The sequence below is a fragment of the Octopus sinensis genome, linkage group LG27 (genome assembly GCF_006345805.1).
Source record: "Octopus sinensis linkage group LG27, ASM634580v1, whole genome shotgun sequence".
Lineage (NCBI taxonomy): Eukaryota > Metazoa > Mollusca > Cephalopoda > Octopoda > Octopodidae > Octopus > Octopus sinensis.
In genome coordinates, this window is record NC_043023.1 from 431,293 (window position 1) to 458,621 (window position 27,329).

The window sequence follows — 27,329 nt, forward strand, 5'->3', positions numbered from 1 at the left end:
CGAAACGTCGATGATACTAGGAGAGGATGAGGGGAGAAATAATCTATCCTTTTAGGGATAGAGCGCTAGACGTTGTTTAAATCACGAGAAAATAAACACGCATGTGCGTGTGTGTATTTGCAAAGACAGTGTGTGTGTGTGTGCGTGTGTGTGAATTTGCATGGATAGTGTGTGTGCGTATACCAGTACACTGTTAAGACACAGTGTATACTGGTAGTGTGTATGTCTATCGTTAGCGTAGCGTGTTTTCGTGGTGTGCGTATGTATGTATGCGTCAGTGTGTGCATGTGTTTGTATATATTTCATTAGAGTGTTTTCTGGGTGTGCGTGTTTGTGTATATGTGTATCACTAGTGTGTGTGTGTGTGTGTGTGTGTGCATGTACTGTATGTAATATATGTACATATTTCTTTATTACCCACAAGGGGCTGAACACAGAGGGGACAAACAAGGACAGACAAACGGATTAAGTCGATTACATCGACCCCAGTGCGTAACTGGTACTTATTTAATCGACCCCGAAAGGATGAAAGGCAAAGTCGACCTCGGCGGAATTTGAACTCAGAACGTAACGGCAGACGAAATACGGCTACGCATTTCGCCCGGCGTGCTAACGATTCTGCCAGCTCGCCGCAGGTGTATGTGTGAATGTGCATGCGTGTATGTGCATATGTGTGCATCCGCGTGTGTGCATGTGTGCACCCACGACGCTATACATTATATAAACAACGAGAAAAATTACGTACGTGTGTATTTGCATAATGTGTGTGTGTACGTATAGCATTAACGTGTTTGTTTAGTGTGTGTGTGTGTGTATGTACGTGTATCACTGTGTGTGTGTACCTGTACATTGTTATACACACATTATACAGTGTGTACACGTAGCGTAACGGTGTGTGTATGTGCGAGCGTAATGCGTGTGTATAAGTAGTGTAATATATGTACAGGTATATGTGTGTGTGTGTGTCCATGCGTTCGAGCGTGCATGTGTGTGCATGCGAGTGCGTGTGTATGTGTCCACTATTAGTTGTTTGCGTGATGTATGTGAATTCATGTAGTGTGTGAATGTGTGTGTTAATATACACGTCTAAGTGTAGCGTGTTTGCGTGTCGGGAGTGTGTGGAGCTGGCAGAATCGTTAGCACGCCGGGCGAAATGCGTAGTCGTATTTCGTCTGTCGTTACGTTGTGAGTTCAAATTCTGCCGAGGTCGACTTTGCCTTTCATCCTTTCGGGGTCGATAAATTAAGTACCAGTTACGCACTGAGGTCGATATAATCGACTTCATACCTATGTCTGTCTTTGTTTGTCCCCTCTATGTTTAGCCCCTTGTAGGTAGTAAAGAAATAGGTATGTGTGATAGAAGTAGCGTATTTGCGTGTATACCTGTAGGGTGTGTGTACGCATTTCGGGATAAGTGTGTGTGTGTATGTGTATATATGTTTGTGTGTCTACAACGTATCTGTGGTGTGTGTATGTGTGGTGTATGTATGTGCATGTGTGTATGCGCATCGATAATACGTATACTTGTGTACTTACGCAACATGTATGCGTGGTAGGTGTGTGTCTAAATCAGCAATATATCTTTCTGTGTGTATTTGCATGTGTGTGTACGTGCGCGTGTTGGAAGTGTGTATGTGTCTGCGTGTGCGCGCACAGAAAGTGTATATTATAAGTGCATGTCGCGCGCGCGTGTGTATGTGGATGTGCGTGCATACCGAATACGTGTGTGTATGCATATTTACTGAGTAGAGAGAGAGATTGTGTGTGTGTACATATAGGGACATAACCGTGTAGTTAACCCTTTCGGCACAGCTGGTACATATTTGTACCAGTCAAAAATTTTACAACCTATGTGCTACATAGGCGCAGGAGTGGCTGTGTGGTAAGTAGCTTGCTAACCAACCACATGGTTCCGGGTTCAGTCCCACTGCGTGGCATCTTGGGCAAGTGTCTTCTACTATAGCCTCGGGCTGACCAAAGCCTTGTGAGTGGATTTGGTAGACGGAAACTGAAAGAAGCCTGTCGTATAATATATATATATATATATATATATATATATTATATATATTATATATATATATATATATATATATATAGATTATATATATATATATATATAATATATAGTTATGTGTGTGCCTGTATGTTTGTGTTTGTACCCCTATCATTGCTTGACAACCGATGCTGATGTGTTTGCATCCCCGTCACTTAGCGGTTCGGTAAAAGGGACCGATAGAATAAGTACTAGGCTTACAAAGAATAAGTCCTGGGGTCGAGTTGCTCGATTAAAGGCGGTGCTCCAGCATGGCCGCAGTCAAATGACTGAAATAAGTAAAAGAGAGTATATAGTACCGCTCCGGTTTTTCTGGTAAGTATGGAGCGCCAGACGCATGATGGGGGTGTATGGCCCTATTAAGGCTCGCATGTGTACAAACCCCACGCCATTACCCACTTGAGAAAAATTCCGGGTTGAAAGGGTTGGAGTGGATCGAACAGCGTGATATATATTTATTGCCGCAAGTACCCCGGGTAGAAGGGAAACTGTGCGGAACCCTAATGAATACATCGTACATGTAATTTAACGAAGGGCCTTCTTACGCGCTGCCCCTCGTTGATTGTACTTCATGGTGTACAATATATCTGAGGAATACGCAGCCACTCGGGATATCATACAAGACGGGCTGTTCCTCTCAGTGTGGAGTGGTTAAAGAAGGCCGCGTTACACCCAAGGGGTTTCTGGTTCAGTCCCAGCTGCGCAGCACTTTGGGGGCAAGTTTAAGTGTCTTCTTCCACAACTTGTGTGACGCAAACCATGCGGCACCCGTTGTGTGTATGCCACAGAACCTCCCAAAAGTTAGACACAAATATCTAAGCATTGTCTAAGCCTAATTAGGTTACCTTTGACGAAAAACCAAAACAACAGATGCAGTCGTGACTGTGTGGTAAGGAGCTTGCTTTCCAATGACATGGTTCTGGGTTCAGTCCCACTGGTGATACCTTGGGCAAGCATCTTCTACTATAGTTTCGGCTTTACCAAATCCACTGGATTTGGTGGATTTGGTACGCAGAAACTGAAAGGCGAGCGAGCTGGGCAGAAACGTTAGCACGCCGGGCGAAATGCTTAGCGGTATTTCGTCTGCCGTTACGTTCTGAGTTCAAATTCCGCCGAGGTCGACTTTGCCTTTCATCCTTTCAGGGGCGATTAAATAAGTACCAGTTGCGCACTGGGGTCGATGAAATCGATTTAATCCGTTCTCCTGTGTTTAGCCCGTTGTGGGTAGTAAAGAAATAAGAAACTGAAAGAAGCCCGTCGTGTTTGCTCCCCCCACCCATTCCGCTTTATAATCGGTGGTGTTGTGTTTATGTCCCCGTAACTTAACGGTTCGGTAAAAGAGATCGACAGAATGAGTAGCAGGCTTACAAATAGAAAAAAAAGAAATATACTGGAATCGATTCATTCGAATCAAAATTCAAGGTGGTGCCCCAGCATGGCCGCCATCTAATGACTGAAACAAGCAAAAGATGAAATATATCTAAAAAGGTTAATGTGTGTGTGTGTGTGTGTTCGCGTACTTAAATGTATGAGTGAGCCTGTATTTGCGTGTGTGTACGCACGCAGATCTTGTGAGTGTGTGCTTGCCTGCGTGCGTGTGTACGTACGTGTCAGTGCTTAACGCAGAGACTATTATGTTCTGATCAGCAAAGAGGCATTGTACGCCACGGTTGCATGAGCTGCTAGAAATAGCAGTCAAATCTCCTTCATCCCATAACTTCACAGTAGTATATTCAGAAACACTACGTCTGAATAAAGGATGGGATGGTCACAGGTGGAACATCGTTTTATCAGGTTGCATATATACATATATATATATATATATATATATATATATATATATATAATATATATATATATATATATATATATATATATATATATATATATATATATATATATATCTCACACAATCAATATATATATATATATATATATATATATATTATATAGCACTAAATAAGTATATACACACACATATATGCCCTTCATATATGTGTGTGTATATATATATATATATATATATATATATATATATATATATATATATATACATACACGCTGTGTATATGTGTGTGCTTGTCCCCTTCAATTGCTTGACAACCGGAGTTGGTTTGTTTACGTCCCCCGTTAACTAGCGGATCGGCTTAAAATAAAATAAAAATGTACTCGTGAAGTATATTTTTCGACCAAAACTCTTAAATGCGGTGCTCCAGCATGGCTGCAATCCAAAGACAAACAAGTAAAGAATAAATGATGAAATATACATAGATAATCAATCAATCAATTTATCTATCTGCCTGCCTGTCTGTCTGTCGTCTGTCTGTCTGTATCTATCTACCAATCTATCGGTCTCTCTCTCTCTCTCTATCTGTCTATCTATCTACGTGGCTATGTAGCTAAGCAACTCGCTTTGCAGCCTTAAGATTTCGGGTTCAACCCTTTTGCGCGGTATCTTAATTAGATCAGAGTTGACCGATGGCTTGCGAGTGAATTTGATAAGTGGAAACTGTGTGGAATCCCATCGAGAGTGTGTGTGTGTGTTTGTCCCCTACTACCGCTTGACAATCGGTGTTGGTTCGTTACCGTCCCCGTAACATAGCTGTCCGACGAAAAGCGTCCGAGAGAATAGGTGTGAGAGTCAGAAATTAAGTCTTGGTGGCGATGAAACGATTTGTTCGACTAAAAGCATTCAGTATGGTGCCCCAGAATGGTCGCAGTCTAATGACTGAAACGTTGTATATAAAATCCATAATTGAATTTACACAGAGACGCCTGCACACACGCATGCTTGTGCGTGTGTGCAGGCTGGGGGAATCGTTACAGCGTCGGAAGAAAATGCCTCGCAGCTTTCATTCCGTAACTTTTATGTTCTGAGTTCAAATACCGTCCAGATCAACTTGGTTTTTTTTCATCGTTGGTGGGGCGATGAAATAAACGATCAGTCAAGTTGTGGGGTCGACGGCAACAACGGTTGGCCCACTCCCTCGACTTAGGAATGCTAACTTTGGGTCTGAATAAGGAAACCGTTACAGATCGGTGAGTGATGGCGCTCACCAAGTTCAAAAAATACCCAACACTCGCTTTTTAATAACGACAGAACTCCTGGATCATCAGGAATTGTGTCCGTGTGTGTGTGTGTGTGTGTGTGCGAAACTATCCGTCTATCTATCTATATATCTGTCTATCTTTATCTATCTATCTATCTATCTATCTATCTATCTATCTATCTATCTATCTATCTATCTATCTATCTATCTTTACTTATCTATCTATCTGTCTATCTTTACTTATCTATCTATCTATCTATCTATCTATCTATCTATCTATCTATCTATCTATCTGTCTATCTTTACTTATCTATCTATCTGTCTATCTTTACTTATCTATCTATCTATCTATCTATCTATCTATCTATCTATCTATCTATCTATCTATCTATCTGTCTTTATCTATCTGTCTATCTTTACCTATCTATCTATCTTTCTATCTATCTATCTGTCTATCACTATATATCTACCCGTCTGTCTATCTATCTATCTTTCTATCTATCTATCAGTATATCCCTTTATATCTACCCATCCGTCTATCTATCCATCCACCCACCTATCCGTCTGTTCTATCCGTCCATCTATCCGTCTGTCTGTCAGTCTCTCTGTCAGTACTCGCTGTGTGTGTTTGTGTGTGTGTGTGTGTGCAACAAAGTTAGCAGAGCGAAATTTCGAAGTCACTAACACCGTTTTCCTCATAATAAAAGTAAAAAAAAAACAAAAAAACCATCGAGTGACTTCAGTTTAATACAGAATTGATTTTTATATCCAACTTAACAAACATCAACGTGTGTGTGTGTAATGTGACAAGTAATCGCTGCTAGCTCTTTTCCACATGCTGGAGTGGGGCGGTAGTAAAACCGTTAACGTTCCAATCGATACAAATTTGTCGCGAGTTCGAATCTCCCTGAGGTTGACGTTACTATTTATCGCATTTTATTTTATTTATTTGTTTACTTGTTCCAATCATAAGACTACGGCCATACTGGAGAATCACCTCCAAGAACTTTTAGTCGAATGAATCCACCCCAGTATTTTTTTATAACGTTTGGTACTTATTCTATCGGTGGATTTTTGCCGGAGCGCTCTAACCCTAACCCTAGCGAGCTGCTTTGCAGTTTTTGATTACCAAATCCACCCACAAGACTTTGATCGGCCGGAGGCTATAGAAGATACTTAAGCAAGGCGCCACACAGTGGGACTGAACTTAGAACCATATGGTTGGCAGGCAAGCTTCTTGCCACACACTCTCACCTGCGTATTTATCTATTTGCAATTCAGGTAGATGAGATCGGAAAATAAGTACCAGCCGATACGTGATATACTATAAGAATCAATAAAATCCCGTTCCCTTAAGCGCTTTAAGTTTAATCGTTTTTGTCCGTCTTCAATCCGAAGGGACGACAAAATAAAGTATCTATAATAAAGCCAGCGCAGAAAGAAGGGTAGATGGGACAAACTGCAAAGGATTACCAGTTTAAGGGGTTCACCGTTATAGAGGCAATAAAAGGAGACCCTTTGATAACTCGCGTTAACCCTTTTATCAATTTATTTATTCTGTTCCCTTATACATTTTGTGCGCGCATGCAAAAAATATTTTCAAATACCAAACAGGGCCGAAGTCCCAAACTAATTTTTTTCCCGAAAAATTGAACTATATACATTTTACCCCACCGAATCTCACTTCTGTACCCGCTTCCTTTTCTGTGAGAAATAGGGCTTCAAAGGAGAGCCATTCGAAGAACCAAGAACCAAGCTTAAAAAAATATATATATTTTCAAATACCAAACAGGGCGAAGTCCCAAACTATTTTTTCCCCCGAAAAATTGAACTATATACATTTTACCCCACCGAATCTCACTTCTGTACCCGCTTCCTTTTCTGTGAGAAATAGGGCTTCAAAGGAGAGCCATTCAAAGAACCAAGCTTAAAATTATATATATTTTCAAATACCAAACAGGGCGAGTCCCAAACTTTTTTTCCCCCGAAAAATTGAACTATATACATTTTACCCACCGAATCTCACTTCTGTACCCGCTTCCTTTTCTGTGAGAAATAGGGCTTCAAAGGAGAGCCATTCGAAGAACCAAGCTTAAAATTTATATATATATATAATATATATATATATATATATATATATATATATAGGTAGAGAGAGAGAGAGAGAGAGAGAGAGATGTGTACGCGCGCGCCTGTGGTATGTTTTAGAGCAACAATTTTTAGGGGGCAGGTATTATTTTATCGAAATCCAGAGAGATTAAAAGGAAAGTTGGCCACGCCAAGATTTGAACTCAGAATGTAGAATTACAAAAAATATCACATGGCCTTTGTACGATACTCTAACGATTCTGCTAAATCTAACAAACTTTATAATAATCCTTTATACTAAAGGCACAAAGGCTGAAATATAAGAGATAGAGGGGTCTAGTCGATTACATCGACCTCAGTAGTCAACTGGTACTTCTTTAAAGCAAAGTCGACTCAGCGGAAGTTGAACTCAGAACGTTAAGAAACGGAAGAAAATACCTCTAAGCATTTTATCCGATGTCCTGATATTTCTGCCAATCGAGCCAGTAATAATAATAATTTCAAATTTTGGCACAAGGCCTGCAATTTCAGGGAAGGGTTATAGTCGAGTACATCGACCCCAGTGTTCGACTGGTAACTTATTTTATCGACCCCAAAACGAAGAAAGCAAAGTCGACATCCACAGATTTGAACTCAGGACGTGAAGACGGAAAAAATGCCGCTAAGCATTTGACTCGGCATGCAAACTCGCTACCTTAATAATAATAATAATAATAATAATAAAATAATAATAATAATAATAATAATCCTTTCTACTACAGGCACAAGTCCTGAAATTTTGGGGGAGGGCACTAGTCGATTACATCGACCCCAGTGTTTCACTGGTACTTAATTTATCAACCCTAAAATGATAAAAGGCAAAATGAACCTCGGCAGAATAATGTAATCCTTTCTACTAAAGATACAAGGCCTGGAATTTTGGGTTAGGGGCTAATCGATTATATCGACCACAGTACGTTAACTGGTACTTATTCCATCGATCCCGAAAGGACGAAAGGTAAAGTCGACTTCGGTTAATAATAATAATAATAATAATAATAATAATAATAATAATAATCCTTTCTTCTATAGATACAAGGTCTGATAATTTTCAGGGGGAGGGGGGTCTAGTTGATCACATCGACCCCAGTGCGCAACTGGTACTTATTTTATCGATCCCACCAAAGGATAAAAGGCAGAGTAGACTTCGGCGGTTTTTGAACAGAAAACGTCAATAAATTTGCTCGACTAAAGGTGGTGCTCCAGCATGGCCGCAGTCAAATGACTGAAACAAGTAAAAGAGTAAAAGAGTAAATGTAAGAAATACTTCTGAGTATTTTATCCGATGCCCCTTGTAAAATTCTGCCAATCGAGCCTTGAATAATAATAATAATAATAATAATAATAATAATAATAATGGGAACGAACTGCAACGGTCGTGGATCGAACTCTGTCCTGTCTATTGAGAAGTTGTGCTGATAAGACAGATCGCTACCAACAACCAATAAATAATCGTCGAGGAAAGACAACAAGCTCAGCAATTTCTTTTGGAAAGGAAAAGTCAACCACGCATTGAGAGAAGAAGAAGAAGAAGCGAGCCATCCTCTCTCACACACACACAGATAAAGAGATACAAGATGTAGATCGATAAATCGATATATGTCTGTATGCATATATATATGTATATAAATACAATCTACTCATACAAATCGATTTATGCGTGTTTATTGCACACGTAAATCAATTTTATGTACATTTTTATCATATACATATATATACACACACACATGTACAGGTAGATACACACACATATCTATATATATATATACACACACACACACATACAACACACACACATACACACACACACACACACACACATATATATATAATACACACACAACATATATATATATATTTCTAGACACACACTTACACACATTAATATATATATATATATATATATATATATATATATATATAATATATATATACACACACATACATATATATATATCTAGACACACACACACATTAATATATATATATATACACACACATACATATATATATATCTAGACACCACAACACATTAATATAATATATATATATATATATATATATACATATATATATATAGATAGGGTAAACGAAATATTTACTCGTAGCTAAGGTTCCGTACGTTTAACTTTAATATCAAGCGTCCTCATTACGGCGTTGTGTGGAGTGTGTACATACACTTGTATACAGAATATGTATATACACATCAATAAATATACACACACGCACGCACAAACCAGTAATATATTTTCGCTCAATCGTATGTGTGGGTGTATATGATATGAACATTCATGTTTGTGTGGTTTATCAATTTAAACGAGCATTTATCGTTTAAATGTCCTATTCTGTGTGTATGTGTGTGTATATATATATATATATATACTTACTTGGAAAAGGATGCGTGGCGTTCGATCATATAATAATATAAATAATATATAAATATATGCATATATACAAACATATATGTACGTACCTACATATATATATATATATATATATATATATATAGAGAGAGAGAGAGAGAGAGAGAGAGAGAGAGAATGTGTGTACGTTTTGGGTTCCAAAAGGAAATTCTATATTTTTATTTCATCCGAACAGTCGTGAGTGGCCCAAAACTCCGAGTAGCGATTTTATACATATGATATGTAGACATATTACACACTCACACACACACACACACACACACACACATACATCGACACACATACACACACACGGGCGCGCACTCACCCGATATAATTGTATGTTTTGACATCTAGGATACATTCAAAACATTTAAAACGTCATTTAGTAGTAATAGTAGTAAGGAACGGAGGCGGCGGTGGTGGTGGTGCTTACTGATGTTGAGATGATAGTATTTCTTGTTGATGTGTGACAGTATTGGTAGTAGTAGTAGTAGTAGTGACACTGGTTGGTATACAGCTTGTACTGATGCAGTAGCAGTGGTAGTTGGCAGTAGTACTAACAAGTAACAACGGTCGTGGTGATGCTAATTGTGGTACTGGCTGTAGTAGTAGTAGGTGAGGTGATAGTGGTGGTGGTGGTCGTTGTGGTATTGGTAGTGGTACTACTAACTGAAATGGAAGTAGTGTTGCGGCGCTAGTAATAATACTTGTAGCAAATAGCAACAAACAGTTACGCCGTGCGTGTGTGCAACCACGCGTGTATAAGCGGGTGTATATAAAAATATTGCGGGGTGAGCACACGTATCAATCGATATACACACACGTGTGTTTGTGTGCACGAGCGGAAATGAATCTACGTAGCATGTGTGTCCTATAATATATATATATATATATATATTATATTATATAGTTGGTGTGGGTGTGTGTTTCTTTTTTACCCCACAAGGGGCTAAACATAAGAAGGGACAGACAAACGGACTAAGTCGATTATATCGATCCCAGTGCGTAACTGGTACCTAATTTATCGACCCGAAAGAATGAAAGGCAAAGTCAACCTCGGCGGAATTTGAATCAGAACGTAACGGCAGACGAACCTATATATATATATATAATATATATATATATATATATATATATAATATATGTATATGTATATAGGTTCGTCTGCCGTTACGTTCTGAGTTCATATATATATATATATATATGTATATAGGTTCGTCTGCCGTACGTTCTGAGTTCAAATTCCGCCGAGGTTACTCTAGCACACGTGTTTGAATATATGTGTATGAGCGCCCGTGTGTGTGTGTATATATATATGAACATGTAGTCGTGACTATACTGAGCGTGTTTTACACACACACACACGCGAGTATACATACATAATATGAACGAGTCCTTTTACAGGGCTTAGAAAAACTGAAGGACCGCTGCAATAAGTGTGTGAACCTAAGAGAGGAAATATGTTGAATAAAAGCACAACTGATCCTCCTGTATTTCCTTTAACCCAAAGCTAGGACCTTTCCAGCACCCACCCGTGGGAATGCATGTACTTGTGTGTGTGTGTATATATATATATAGCAAATAAGAAAATGGAGGAGAGTAATAGGTGGTTCATCAACTTTTAGACATTAAATTATGTTAACTTATTTATATATTGTGTGAATATCTTTAATTAAAAAAAAAACTTTTAAAAATAGTTTATGTAGTAGTAATCAGTGGTGGTAATGGTAGTAGTAACCGTTGTTGCCGTGGCTGTTATATAAATCAAACTCCAGCAATTTACACTGAACATAAAACCCCTTACCGTAAGGTATTCTCAAAAGATATTTAATGATGTACTCCCTGTATAAGAGAGAGGGAGAGAAAGATATTAAAGTACCCGCAGTACAATTAGGTATCTTATATATATATATATATATATATATACGCTGAAAATATGCCTGAATTTACATAAAACCTGAGCTATAGGCGCAGGAGTGGCTGTGTGGTGTGTAGTTTGCTTACCAACCACATGGTTCCGGGTTCAGTCCCACTGCGTGACACCTTGGGCAAGTGTCTTCTACTATGTATAGACTCAGACCGACCAAAGTCTTGTGAGTGGCATTTGGTAGACGGAAACTGAAAGAAGCCCGTCGTATATATGTATATATATGTGTGTATGTGTGTGTGTTTGTTCTCCCCAACATCGCTTCTCAACCGATGCTAGTGTGTTTACGTCCCTGTGACTTAGCGGATCGGCAAAAGAGAAACCGATAGAATAAGTACTAGGCTTACAAAGAATCAGTCCTGGGGTCAATTTGCTCGACTAAAGGCGGTGCTCCAGCATGGCCGCAGTCAAATGACTGAAACAAGTAAAAGAGAGAGTACCCCGTATACACAAAGATTGTGTGGTTGTGTGTGTGTATTTATATTTCGTTGTTACTTAGGCACTCAACTATGCGTCCACTGCATCTTAAAAGCAGAAACATCTGTAAGCCAATGAAGTTCATAAGTCAACCCTTTATTCCTTTGTTATCCTCTTCTTTATTACCGCTCTGTACCCGACTAACGCTTCGTTCTGAAGCGTAATGTATATCGAGTTCTACACCGGGATATTAACCTCCAATCGCCTAAGTGATATATACATATACATACATACAGACACACACATATAAAAAATAGATAGATAGATAGATAGATAGATGGATAGATATGTTTATTAGCCACACAGGGCTGCACACAGACAGGACAAAATTACAAGGTAGAGCTTTTCTTTTGGGGGTAAAAGAATGGGGTTTGGTTTTAGATAGATAGATAAATATAAATGTTAGTGCATTTGATAGCATATAAAGCTATGATAGCGTGGAAATAATGCGTTGAAAAAGACCCCTTGGGATAGAAAAAAGTGGAAGGAAAAGTGGTCTGGCGTCCCACGTACAGCTTTCGACATTTTCTACCCTGAAGAGGTTTTTCAACTCTGATATTTACTTGCAATTATTTATATAGATTTATGTGCTTCGAGATCCTCCGTCAAAACTTCATATTCTCTCGAAAGTTTATAAATTTTTATGACGTCAGTGGCGCGGCTGTGTGATAAGAAGTTTGCTTCCCAACCACATGGTTCCGGGTTCAGTCCCACTGCGAGGCATCTTGGGCCAAGTGTTTTTCTGCTATAGCCTTGCGCCGACCAAAGCCTTATGAATGGATTTGGTAGACGGAAACTGAAAGAAGCCCAACCCCACTATATATATATATAAATATGTGTGTGTGTATGCGTGTGTGTATCAACGCTGCTTTATAACTGGTTTATGTGCGTTTACGTCACCGAGACATAGCGGTTCAGCAAAAGAAGAGTAATAGAATAAGTACAAGGCTAAACAAAAAATAAGGTCTGGGGTCGATTCATTCGACTAAAAATTCTTCAAGGCAGTGCCCCAGCACGGCCGCAGTCTAAAAGCTGAAACATCTATCTATATATATGAATATATATATGTATATATATATATATATGCATACATACATACATACACACGCAGGTACTCCTTATTAGATGCATTGTACGGTGCCTACAAAAAAAAATAAAAATTTAGGAAGTCAAACGAACGAATGAGCCTCTATGTACTCGATCGATGCTAGAAGCAGCAGCTACGTTTCAAATCATTCCCTTCTGTATAAATTTAAATGCGAGTCGGCAAAATAATGTAGTCCTAGATAATTATCATATCTCATCAAAACGTGGGGTGGTCACGTCAGGAATGTCTTTGAACGAACATGGCTCCGTGTACTGTCACAGAGCCTGCCTGGGGCTAGATTATATTTTTGCATGTGTGGGGGACATATTAGTTCTCCCTTTAAAAATCGACGGCGTGGTCACATCAGGAGTGGAGGGGACTCTGATCGAGTGAGTGTCTATTATTACAGAACCTGCCAAGGGTTAAAGTAAATCTTCGAGCGTGCAAGGGATGGATACCTTACATAAAAGTGACCCCGCAGGAACGACGGGATGGCCATTTCTAGAAGGCCGTTGACCATGAGTTGTTCTCTCAGCACCTACCTGGCGTTCACCCTGCCACTCACACGCTTAAAAATCGACGAGGTGGTCACCGTAAGAACAAATTTAACAATACCAATACTTTCGGTATTGGTATACGACGTCATTCACCCACCACATTTCCTCATGACAGCTGCAGCGGCTGGGCTGAAAAAGACCGTAGAATGACGGCATCTCTTTATACCATCATTTTATAGACCAATATCGAAAGATCGCCCATCCATCACTATCATCATCATCACCGACATCACCATGACTATCACCGCCATTATCATCATCATCTGATGAAGCTGAGGCAGCAAACTTTGGTGCCAAGAACACGGGGCAGGGGGGAGGAAGCAGACAGAGGGACGTGTTGGCTAACATTAGTTACCCCCGCATATCACTGGTATTATATTTTATCCATTATCCTCGACACAGCTCACCCCTTAACACCACCACATCACAAAGAATCTGGAAAGCACACACACACAACATGCATAGGTGACTCCAACGGGAATTGAACCTACGATGGAAAGAGAAGGCTGTGGCGGAACAGCTATATCAAGCGCTAGGCTTATAAATAATATATATGCGTGTGTGTATGAGTGTGTATCGCCCTCTCTCTCCCAACACACACACACACACAGGCGAGATGGCAGAATCGTTAAGCGCGCCGGGTGAAATGCTTAGCGGTATTTCGTCTGTCGTTACGTTTTGAGTTCGAATTACGCCGAGGTCGACTTTGCCTTTCATCCTTTCGAGGTCGATAAATTAAGTACCAGTTACGCACTGAGGTTGATGTAATCGACTTAATCCCTTTGTCTGTCCTTGTTTGTCCCCTCTATTACCCCTTGTGGGTAATAGAGAAATGGGTATTTCGTCTGCGTTACGTTGTGAGTTCAAATTCCGCCGAGGTCGACTTTGCCTTTCATCCTTTCAGGGTCGATAAATTAAGTACCAGTGACGCACTGGGGGCGATGTAATCGACTTAATCCGTTTGTCTGTCCCTGTTTGTCCCCTCTATGTTTAGCCCCTTGTGGGTAATAAAGAAACACATATATATATATCTCGATCTGAAACTAATAAAGAAAAAATGTGTGTGTGTGTGAGCATGGGGGAGAGGGAGTGTGCGTGTGTCGGGTAGTGGGTATCTATCGATTCCAACAGTTACTTGTCCACCCACCCATCCATCCATCCATTATTCAACGGGTAGTGGTGGACGCGAAATATGCTAAAAGTAGTAGACCCCATCCTCATTCCACCAAATATTCCCTTCAAAAATCTTCCTCGAGACCTGGTAAAAATAGCAGCCAAATCCCCCTCAAATCACACTCTACTGTCTGATGTATATATAAGAAGCAAGGAAGGAACTGGTAAAAATAGCAGCTAGAATGCAACAACAAAAAGCAAAAACATTGGGAATTATATTTTCTTATCGGTCCCTACTTCGGAGGGGATTAAAGCGAAAATCTAAAAAAAAAAAAAAAAAAAAAATACTAAAATTTCTTTCTTTTGTCATTAGCTTTAGCGAGAATTGAACCTAAATCTGAAAATGCTGGTTGCCTAACTCGCTACCTGTTCCACCAATGCAAAAGCGATTTACCCTAATTTTAATAAACGTCGTTTTTCTACACAGGCAGAGTATAAAATTTGTTGGGGTGGGGGTAGTTTACGGGTACTGTTGCTTTCGACCCTCGAACAATGCTTTTGCAAAGTTGACTGCGGTGAGATTTGAAATCGGTAGACGCAGGCGTGGCTGTGTGGGAAGAAGTTTGCTTTCCAACCACATGGTTCTGGGTTCAGTTCCACTGCTGGGCACCTTGGGCAAGTGTTTTCTACTTATAGCCTTGAGCGTTGTAAGTTGATTTAGTAGGCGGAAACTGAAAGAAGCCTGTCGTATAATGAATGTGTGTGTGAGTGTATTTGGCCCCCACACAGCTTGCCAGCTGATGTTGGTGTGTTTACGTCCCTATAACTTAGCGGTTCGGCAAAAGACACCGATAGAATACTAGGATTTAAAAGAATAAGTACTGGGGTTGATTAATTTGACTAAAATTCTCTAAGGCGGTGCCCCAGCATGGCCACAGTCCAGTGATTGAAACAAGTAAACGATAAAAAATGAATCGGAAAATGATAATTATATTTAGAATAGGCAATTGACCCCTAGAAATTCACTGGTACCTTATTTTATCAACCTCAGAATTATAAAAAGTGAAGTCGACTCGGGCGGGAATTGAACCAAGAACGAAAAGAGACGAAAAGAATGCGAAGGGATTTCTGCCCTAATGCGCTAAAGGCTCCCCCACTTCATCGCCTTGATCAATAATTAAGGTGGAAGTCTAGGTGACTCGGGATGGTGGAGACGGCGCGCTCTTAGATTTCAGCTCACGAAGACGGAGGTGGCCGGGGGGGGGATGAGGACCCAGAGCGTTTACCCCCACCCCCTACCACGGACATTAGAGTACCTCTACCTACTTCCTATTATTTGTCTTCATCTGCGGCCCTCTTTTTCTTGCATAGGTAGGTCGGTAGGAAGTAGGTCTAGAAATTTCAGAAATAGAGTCGGGAGCAAATTTGCCTCTTCAGATTGGAGTTCGATTCTCGCCGAGGTCAATTTTATTTTTATTCTATTTTTCCACCCCCACCCCCTTACGGGGAGAAATTGATTGATTAGAAGAAAAAAAAAAACATTCTTCAACCGTTTTCATACCCGGACCTTAAATTAATACTACTTTCTTGCATAGGTCGGTAGAAATTTCAGGGTAGAGTCGGGTAGAGTAGCGCTAGAAATTTCAGGGTAGAGTCGGGAGCAAATTTGCCTTTTCAGATTCGAGTTCTATTCTCGCCCAGGTCAATTTTTTTATTGTTTTTTTTTCTTTCCTTTTCTCCACATGGGGCTGAAAAGAAAAAAAGGGTATTCTTTCGGAATTGGTCTAGAAAGTGTTAGGATAAGGAGACGGTGTAATTCGCCCTCCTTTCAGCCGAGCCTCTTTATGTTATAAGAGAAGGTTGTGTAGGTGATCGACATCGTAGACCAATACCGAAGGATTACCAAATACAGTATTTCACTGCTATTTGACCGATCCCCGAAAAATGAAAGGCTAATAATAATAATGATAACAATAATTTCAAGTTTTGGCACAAGGCCAGCTAGTTCGGGGATGGGGGATAAGTCGATTACATCGGCCCCAGGATTCAACTGGTACTTATTTTATTGAATCCGAAAGGATGGAAGGCAAAGTCAACCCCGGCGCAATTTGAACTCAGATCGTAAAGCATCGGAAGACATGCCTCAAGAATTTTGTTCGTCGCGCCAACGATTCTGCCAGCTCATCGCGTTTAATGATAATAATGGCTTCAGTTTTTGGCACAAGGCCAGCAATTATAATAGAAGTGGATAGTCGAGTACATATACCGACCCCAGTACTTGATTGGTACTTTATTTTATCGATCCCGAAAGGAGGGAAAGCAAAGTCGACCTAGGTGGAATTTGAACTCAAAACGTATCCTTTCTGCGACGGGTGCAAGGCCTGAAATTTTGGGGAAGGGGCTACTCAATTATATCAACCCCCGTGCTCAACGGGCACTTATTTTATCGGCCCCAAAAGGATGAAAACCTAAGTTGACATCGGCCGGTATTTGAACCCAGAACGTCAGAAGAAATACGCGCTAATAATTCTGCTAGCTCGCAACTAAGTAGAAATCCCTATTTTTGTGGGGAATAGGGCGGGTTGGAAGTAGGGGTCATGTATTTTTTCATATAAAAAATGGTATATATTTGTTGAAATTGTTGTTTTATAACCCTAATTCATCCCTAATCATAAAACTTACGATCATAAGTATTATATTCCAGTCGTGACCATCCCTCGGCATAGTATTCATGAGGTAGCTATTCCAAAACTCCGTCCTGCTCCGACTCTAATTACATATTTAAATATATTCGTCTCACGTTTAAACGATTTTAGGAAAGTAAACGGGAAGCATTAGCTGCTATTTCTAGCATGCCAAAGCGACCGCACAATCGCTCTCTCGTTAGCGCCTACTTGTTGGGCGTTGGGGGGTTCCGTTTATCTCTAGATAAACACCGATAAAAACACCTACAATCTAGGGGCTTCCAACCGTGACCGTCTCCTCTTATATCTACTACATGTATCATTCACTTAGGTGGGAGGAAGTGATTTGAGGGAACGTTTACTGTTATTTCTAGCAAGTCCATCAACCATGTGGGAGTTTCCTGTTTTATTGTTGAACAATTAGCTGTTGTTGTTGTTGTATTTTGAGCGGATTAAGTTCTTCAACCCTAGGTCAGCCATGATCCAGCAGAACTATGATAAAAAATGTTCCAGTCGTGACCATCCCGCCTTTTGTTCAGACATAGTGTATTTAGTATTCCTTTATCTAATGTACATTATAGTAATTAGCATTAGTGGTTATAGCTGTTGCTGTTTAGCCCTAGGTCAGTCCTGATCCAGACAGACCTATGATCAAAGGTGTTCAAATTGTGACCATCCCGCCTTTTTAAGCCAGAGTATCTAGGACTGAATTCGCTAATGAAAAGTGTAGTATAAGCGGTAATAGCTGTTGATCCAGCAAAGCCGACGAACAAAGATGTTAAGGCCAAGTATACCTTAGACTACATTCTCAAATGTGTCCTGTATTATGCAAACCGCTAGTGTTTGATTTGAGAAATATTTGACTGCTATTTCTAGATGATCGCTTGCTCCCATAGAGCTTGGCTTGCTTTTTCGTTTAACTTTTTTTTTCAGACAAGCACTTTTTGAATGTGTGTGTGTGTGTGTGTGTGAGAGAGAAGGGGTGTATATATCTTTGATAGTATGTGTGCGTGTGTGTATACATTTATATAAAAACTGTTTACAGAGGTACATGTGTATATATGTGTATGTATGTTTACATGTGTATATATGAGAGCGTGTTCACATGTACGTATGTGTGTGTGTATATATATATATATATATATATATATAATACACAACCCCTATCTCAATTTGTATATATATATATGTGTGTGTGTGTGTGTGTGTGTTCGTGTTGTGTTTACATGTGTATATGAGACTGTAATTGTGTGTGTGTGTGTGTGTGCTGCGTGAGCGCGCGCTAGACAACGGTTAGAGCAAAAGGGGGAGGATGGGTGGGGAGAGAAAAAGAAAGGAAGAGAGAGAGAAAAAGAAAGATGCATGTGCGCGAATGACAGTTGCTTAGCTACACACGCATATGTATATATATATATATTGAGAAACAGTCGCGTACACACACAAGCATGCAATTGTGTGCGCGCGTGTAATACATTTGCGAAGAGAGGTCTATGGAGTTATACACTGTATACACGTGTGAGTATGTTTGTGTGTTCTTGCTATCTGTTACTTAATAAGCAGATCTCACATGCACACATGTGTGCACGCATGCATTTTATGCTCGCGCAAGCAGTGAGATCTCTCAGAGAGATTGTTTCGAAGACAGTATATATGTAAGTTTGTGCACACACACTTGTGTGTATGTGTGTGTATATATATATATATATTTACCTTACCTGTGTACACTGGTCTGTGAGTGTATTTATGCATAGATATATATGCATGCATCTATATATACACACACACACCACCTGAAAGCCTCTTACGTACGTTTATATATATATCCACTGTAGACGAAGATGTGAAACGTATGTGTATATATATATATATATATATATATATGTTGATGTGTGTGTGTGTATACATTATACACGCTGTCGGCAGCGAAAAGGTAAAACACTCACCGTACCGCAAAACGAAATCACAAGAGTATACATGTATATATGTGTGTGTGTGTGTGTATATAAAAAAAACGCATATAAATTGTGTTTAAATGCAATTAAACATATATGTTTATAAAAAGATACACAATAGGCGTATAGTATGTGTGTAGTATTATTCATATATATATATATATATATACACATATATACATACACGTGAAATGTGTTGCATATATGTGTATATATATGTGTGTATGTGTGTCATGTATACAGATATGTGTGTGTATTGTTTGTGTATGTGCACCTGTATGTAATTGTATATGTGTATATACATGCATATATATAAATGTGTGTGTGTATGTGTTGTGTGTGAGTATACAGATATATGTGTGTGTATGTATTGTTTGTGTGTGTGTACCTGTATGTGATTGTATGTGTGTATATACATGCATATATATAAATGTGTGTGTGTGTGTAGGGGGGATGTGTGTATATTCATATATCAACAGAAAACTGGAAAACGTGTATATATATATATATGATCCTTACAATTATAAAGTTTGTAGGTTTTTTCCACTCTTTGCTTCCGTATCTCCTCCGTATTTGTTTTTTTTTAAATACTTCACTGTGTGTAGAAACATATATATTTGTACATAAATATATATACACGTGTGTATATATATATATATGTTTAGTTGTAAATAGCTCCGTCACATGTTGGTAAAAATCCTCGAGAAGCGAATTGTGTGTAGCGACTGACAGTCAGTCAGGCAGACAGACAGGGAGGCTGACAGGGTGGGAGGGAGAGAAGGAGATAGTGAACGGGAGTGAACGTGTGAGTGAGGGAGGAAGAGAGCGAGATAGAGAGAGAGATAGAAAGGAGTGAGCGTGTATATGATGAGGAGAGGGAAAGAAGAGAAAGTTTGAGCGAGGGAGCTTGTGTGCGGGAAAGGGAGGGAGGGAGAGAAATAGAAAGGGGGTGATGGTGTGTGTGAGGGAGGGAGGGAGAGAGATAGAAAGGGAGTGATGGTGTATGCGAGGGGGGGAGGGAGAGAGATAGAAAGGGAGTGATGGTGTATGCGAAGGGGGGAGGGAGAGAGATAGAAAGGGAGTGATGGTGTGTGTAAGGGAGGGAGGGAGAGAGATTGAAAGGGAGTGATGGTGTGTGTGAGGAAGGGAGGGAGAGAGATAGAAAGGGAGTGATGGTGTGTGTGAGGGAGAGAGATAGAAAGGGAGTGATGGTGTGTGTGAGGGAGGGAGGGAGAGAGATAGAAAGGGAGTGAGCGTGTAAGTGAGTGGTGAAAGTTTGAGGGAGGGAGAGAGATACAAAGGGAGCGAAAATGTGTGTGACGGAGGGAGGAAGGGAGAAAGAAATAGAAAGGGAGTGAGAGTGTGTATGATGAAGTGAGATTGAAAGGGAGTGAGAGTATGTGTGAGGGAGGGAGTAAGGGATGAGGAGAAAGTTTGAGCTCGTCAGAGAGATAGGGTGAAGGGTAGGTGGGTGAGAAGGTTATTGAAGGAAGAAGGCAGGAAGCAACGAGTGAAAGATAGAGTAAGAACGAGTAAGGGAGGGAGATAGAGTAAGAAAAATAGTGAGTGTGTGAGGGAGTGAGGAGAATAGGGCATCAGAGAGAGAGAGGGAGAGCGAGAGAGGCAGAGAGTGATCGGGGAGAAAGAGTAAGAGAGTGAGTGCGCGGTGTGTGTGGAGGAATAGGTGGAGGGAGTGTGAGTAGTAAGTGAATGACATAGAGAGAGTCTAAGGGAAAAGCACAAAGAGACAGAGAGGGAGTGGATGAGAGGAGTGTAGATGGAAAGAGAGAGGGAGCAACGGGTGAAAGTTAGATATAGTAAGAACAACTGAGTGAGAGTGAATGGTTGTATGGGGGGGGGGGTTGAAGGGGGTAATCGGAGGGAGCGATGAAAGAGAGTAAAAGAGAAATAGAGAGAGTGTACGGAAGAGAAAGAAAGAGAGAGCTATATTGAGAGAGGAACAAAGGGAAGAGAAAGAAAGGGAGAGCTATATGCAGAGAGGAACAATGATGGAAAAAGAGAGTGAGAGAGTGACAGACGATAAAAAATGGGAGGAGGGAGGGAGCAATGAAGAGAAAGTTAGATAGAAAGAGAAATAGAGAGAGAGTGAATGAGTGAGAGAAATGTGAGCGAGCGATATATGAATGGATAGAAAGAGAGAGAGAGAGAGTAAGGGAGAAGTTAGAGTGAAAGTAAGAAAGAGGGTGTATGTGTGTGCGAGAAATGATATAGACAGACAGATAGACAGACGGATAAATAGATAGATAGATAGATAGATAGATAGAGAGAGAGATGGATAGATACAGAGGAATTAGACTGTGTGTGTGAAAGGCAGAGAGTTAAAGGGAGGGAGGGAGGGAGTGATATACGTGTTGCATGTATTGGTGAGCGGGGAAGGGTAGGATGCGGAATAGAAAGAGAGAGAGAAAGGGGGGTAGTGTGTGTATGTATGTGTGTGCTTTTGTGTGTGTGTGTGCGCGACAGCGATACCGTGAATGTATATGATAGTGTGTGTGTTGTGTGTGTGTGTGTGTTCGTTTCTGTGTGTGTGTCTGTGTGTGTGTGTGTTTATATGTTGTGTGAAGGCTGTATGTGTTTGTGCGCATACAACGAACGTAATGTATGTGTGTGAATTTATGTGTGTGTGTGTTCGTCTACTTCTGTGTGTTTCTGTGTGTGTGAGAGGATATGTGTGTGAGTTGCTTCTATACGAGGGACGAGTGTGTGTATGTGTGTGTGTGTGTGTGTGTGTGTGTGTGCTTCTTTTATTCTATATGTGTATATACGAGTGTAGGGCGGGGAGACAAGGCTGTGTGTGTGTGTGTGTGTGTAGGTGAAGACTATGTGTTTGTGTCTTCGTTGCCTCTGTGTGTTTGTATGTGTGTGAGAAAGCAAAGCAGTGTGCGTGAGTGTGTGTGTATGTAATTTGCTTCTCTACGTTCATGTGTGTGTGTGTGTTGGTCTGATAGCTTCTGTCTAAATGTGTGAGACAGGGGGGGGGGAGGAAGAGAGACTGTGTTCGTTTCTCTGTGATGTGTGTGTGTATTTGAGTGTGTGTGTGTGTGTGTGTGTGATTGAACGAGAGACGGATCGAACGGGTGCGGTGTACTTGTTGAATGTGCAAAAGAAAGCGTGGAAGGAAGGAAGGAAGGAAGAAAGAAAGAAGGAGAAAAGAAGGAAAGACTGACGGTGTGTGTTTTGGGAAAAGAGAGAAGTAAGCATGTTGAATGTGAGGAAGACGGATAAAGAGAAGGAGAGAGAGAGAGAGAGAGAGAGAGTGTGTGTGTGTGTGTGAGTTAGTGAGTGACAGCGTTGAAGAAATCGAACGATCAATATTTAGAAATTATAAAGCTAACTACCTCAAAAGACAGAATAGCGAAGATATACATACATACATACATACATACACAATGTATATGTGTATATTTGTAAATCTGTAAGTGTGTATGTATGTATCTATCTATCTGTGTGTGTGTATTTGCCTATCTGTCTGTCTGTCTGTCTGTCTATCTATCTATCTATCTATCTATCTATCTATCTATCTATCTATCTATCTACCTATCTATCTATCTATCTATCTATCTATATATCTATCTATCTATCTCTATCTATTTATCTATCTATCTATCTATCTATTTATCTATCTATCTATCTATCTATCTATCTATATATCTATCTATATATCTATCTATCTATCTATCTATATATCTATCTATATATCTATCTATATATCTATCTATATATCTATCTATCTAGATAAATAGATAGGTAGGCAGACAGATACATTAACATATATATATATATATATACGTCTGTTTGCATATATGTGTATGTATATGCCTACGTATGTATACACTCCCCCCACATATGTATACATATATAAGTGTGTGTGTATACACACACATACATTTTATATATATATTATATATATATATATAATATATATATATAACATGCATACACACGCATAGAGAAGGGGAGACAGACAGACAAGCAGATAGACAGACAGATAGATAGATAGATAGATAGATAGATAGATAGATGATAGATAGATAAACAGAGCGACAGACAGGCGGATAGTTTTCATTTGTCAAGTACCATTCGCCAAGTTTTAATCAACCCTAATGAGTGATAAAAAGAAAAGCCCCTCTCTGTAGAGCGAGATCGAACTGGGAATCTGTTGTACTGCTGCGAACGTCTTTAAGACCACAGCCATACCTGAAACTGTCTTTACTGTGAAATAGAAACACGTTGAGCTTTGCTCTTCTGATGGGGGCAGCTGGTTGTTGTTACTGTTGTTGTTTAACCAAAGGTCAGTCCTGATCCAGACAGACCTCTGATCAAAGATGTTCCAGCTGTGACCATCCCATCTTTTATTCAGGCATAGTGTATCTAGGACTACATTATGTAATGTATAGAATTGTAGTCTGTTTTAGTGGTTATGGTTGTTGTTGTTGTAGCTTAGCCCCAGGCTAATCCAGTTCACCCATGATCAAAGATGTTCCAGCTGTGACCATCCCATCTTTTATTCTGGCATAGTGTATCTAGGACTACATTGTAGATAGTATTAGTGGTTATAATTGTTGTTATTTAATCTCAGGTCAATCCAGAAGATTTATGATAAGGTGTTCCACCTGTGACCATCCAGTCTTTTATTTAGACCTAGTGTATCAAGGACTACATTATCTAATGTAATAGGAGTTAGTATTAGTGGCTACAGTTGTTGATGTTATTGTTTAACCCCAAGTCGGTTCTGATCTAGCAGACCTATGATCAGAGATGTTCCACCTGTGACCATCCCATCTTATTGAATAGTATAGTAGTTCGGATTAGTAGTTCGGTTATAGCTTGTTGCTGTTGTTTAGCCCCAGGTCAGTTTTGATCCAGCAGACCTCTGTTCAAAGATGTTCCAACTGCGACTATTCCATAATTTATTCTGGCATAGTGTATCTAGGACTACACTGTCGAAAGTGTTTTTCTAGTTTTTAAAGAAATCAGTATCATTCAAATTTCGAGAATATGGCTGCTCGTTCCAGCAAGCCATATTCCACCATTGTTTGTGCACCGGTAGGCAATTCTTTCGACTAAGAATTCTTCAAGGTGGTGCCCCAGTATGGCCGCAGTCTAATGACTGAATCAAGTAAAAGATAAAAGATCAAAGATTTTACTCTTTCGCTCTCTCACCCTCCTAGTCTTTATTAGGGGTCGAAGGGATGGGGTGTAGTAGTTGCAACAGGTGTCTCCCATCCACAATCACACACGCATGTTTGATAAATTCTTTAGCTCTCTTCTAATTTTGGAACAAGACCAGCAATTTTTGGGTCAGGGGTCACTTTTCCCCCCAGGGATCCCTTTGGTTCCTGTTTTACTCGGGTGGATCCTCATAGACATTCAATGTTTAAAAAATCTTTTAGACGTAGGCGTGGCTGTGTGGTAAGAAGCTTGCTTTCCCAACCACATGGTTCCGGGATCAGTCCCACTACGTAGCACCTTGGGTAAGTGTCTTCTACTATAGCCTCGGGCCGACCAAGGCCTTGCAAGTGGATTTGGTAGACGGAAACTGAAAGAAGCCTGTTGTATTTATGCATATATGTATATATTGTGTGTTTGTATCTGTGTCCCCACCAGCATCGCTTGACAACCGATGTTGGTGTGTTTATGTCCCCGTAACTTAGCAGTTCAGCAAAAGAGACAAGTACTAGGCTTACAGAGAATAAATCCTGGGGTCGATTTGTTCGACTTAAACCCCTTAAGGTGGCACTTAAGGGGTTTAAGTCTAATTAATGACTGAAACCAATAAAAGATAGAAAACGTGTGTGTGTGTTTGTCCCCTACTACCACTTGGTAACCGGTGTTTGGCGTGTTTCGTCCTAATAACGTAGCAAAAGGTAGCGATAGAATAAGCGCCAGGCTGAAAAAAAGTCCTGAGGTCGATTAGGTTGATAAAATTCCTCAAGGCGGTGCCCCAGCCTGGCCGCAGTGTAATGACAGAAACAAGTAAAAGATTTCAAAAAAGAAATATTCTTATAATTTGATTTTATTTGGAATTGTATTAAAAAATTGTCAAAACATTTTGTGTTACAGAAGTATAACTAGATTTAGATTGTAGATAAATTTTAACAACAAAATCTTATCTGGAACCTCAAGGGCCGTAAGGACCCGGTTGAGAACCGTTGGATTATATCAAACTTAGTACTTAAATAGCACTTTATTTTATCGTCTCCGGAGGGTAGAAAAGTGAAGTCCAACTTCGCGGTATTTGAACTCAGTATAAAAAAATGAAAGAAATACTGCTAAGCGTTTTGTCTGATGTTCTAACGATTCCGCCAACTCGCCGAAGACCAAAAGCAGATTGCATCGATATGACTAAATTTGGGGACAAAGTCAAAGACTTTGGAAAGATGATATAATTAATTAGGTTATCCCCAGTAGGTAACTGGTACTTTCTCCACCAGAGAAAAATATAAAGTGAAATTGGCATCAGCGGGATTTGAACTCGGAATATAAAAACATTGTTGTCCGACGGTCTAACCGACACTCTACCATTTGATAACCTTTAAAACAGCAACAGCAACACTAACAACGATAATGATTTCTGGTTTAGGAACAGAATTAATAATTTTGAGGGGAGGGGGCTTGGTCAGCACCATCGACATCGATACTTGACGTGTACTTTATATTATTGTCCCAGGAGGGATGAAAAGAGAAGCTGACTTTAGCGGGATTTGAACACAGAACGTGAAGAATCGAAGAAATACCGCAAGGCATGTTATATAGCGCTCTATCGATTTTGCTAATCCACTTCCCTCACTGTTTCAACTGAGGACACAGAACCAGAAATCTGGAATGCGAGGGGGTTAGTCGAAACATCTCCCCCAGTTCTTGGTTTGTACGTTATTCTATTGACCCCGGAAATATAAAAAAAAAAAAAAATCTCTCAATGTAAAAAAACGGCAATAAATAGCGCAGGACATTTTGTTCGACGCCCTAACGATTCTGCCAAATCCACCATAATTACTAGCGGGACCCATGGAAGCACCTGCTTTAATAGATATTCTTATTTGTTATATCGGTTTCAAATTCTGGCAGAAGGCCAGTAATTTCGGGGAAGGGGTTAGGTTGATTACATCGACCTCAGTGCTTACACATGCAGTATAGTCAGAGTAAAGAGCCTAAACGTTACATTTTCACTGGTTACATGGTATTAGTGTATAACTGGTTGAGTATTTAATCTGTAATCGGACAGAATCTGTGTGGCATACAGAGTGTATCATGCTGATTCAGCGCCAAAGTTGTGCTTTTAAATCACACCTAGACTCTATTCGACGGGATTCCACATAACTTGGATTGCAGACTGGTGCCTATTGAATAGGGCGCTTCACCCTATCAGTGATATTGAACCTTATCCCTCATGATTACGAAGCAAATTTCTTAAGCATTAAGACCGTGCCTACGTCCTTAACAATAACCACAAAGAACAACAAAGGGTCCGCAAAAACGAAGCAACAACAGAGGACGAAATGGTATAATCCTGTACTCCTGGATTACTCTAAAAAAAGTAAACCAAAAGCCTTTTAATCATAGATGTTTATGCCCTGATGATGACAAAGTATCGAAAAGTGAAGAAGAGATGTAGGGCAGATATTATAATTTGGACTCGGAGGGAAAAAATTTGTGGTCATTGATGAAGGTGAGTGCTGTACCTGTTGTTGTTGGAGACTTGGGTATCGTATGTATCAAGCTTACAAACTGGATTGAAAAGACAGGTGTAAATGTGAAAGACAGAGCATCTACAGAAAATGATGTTGCTTGAAACTGCACGAATTCTCCGCTGAGATCTTGAAATCTGAATGAAAAGGTTACCTTAGTGAAATGGCTGTGGGCAACTGACACTTTG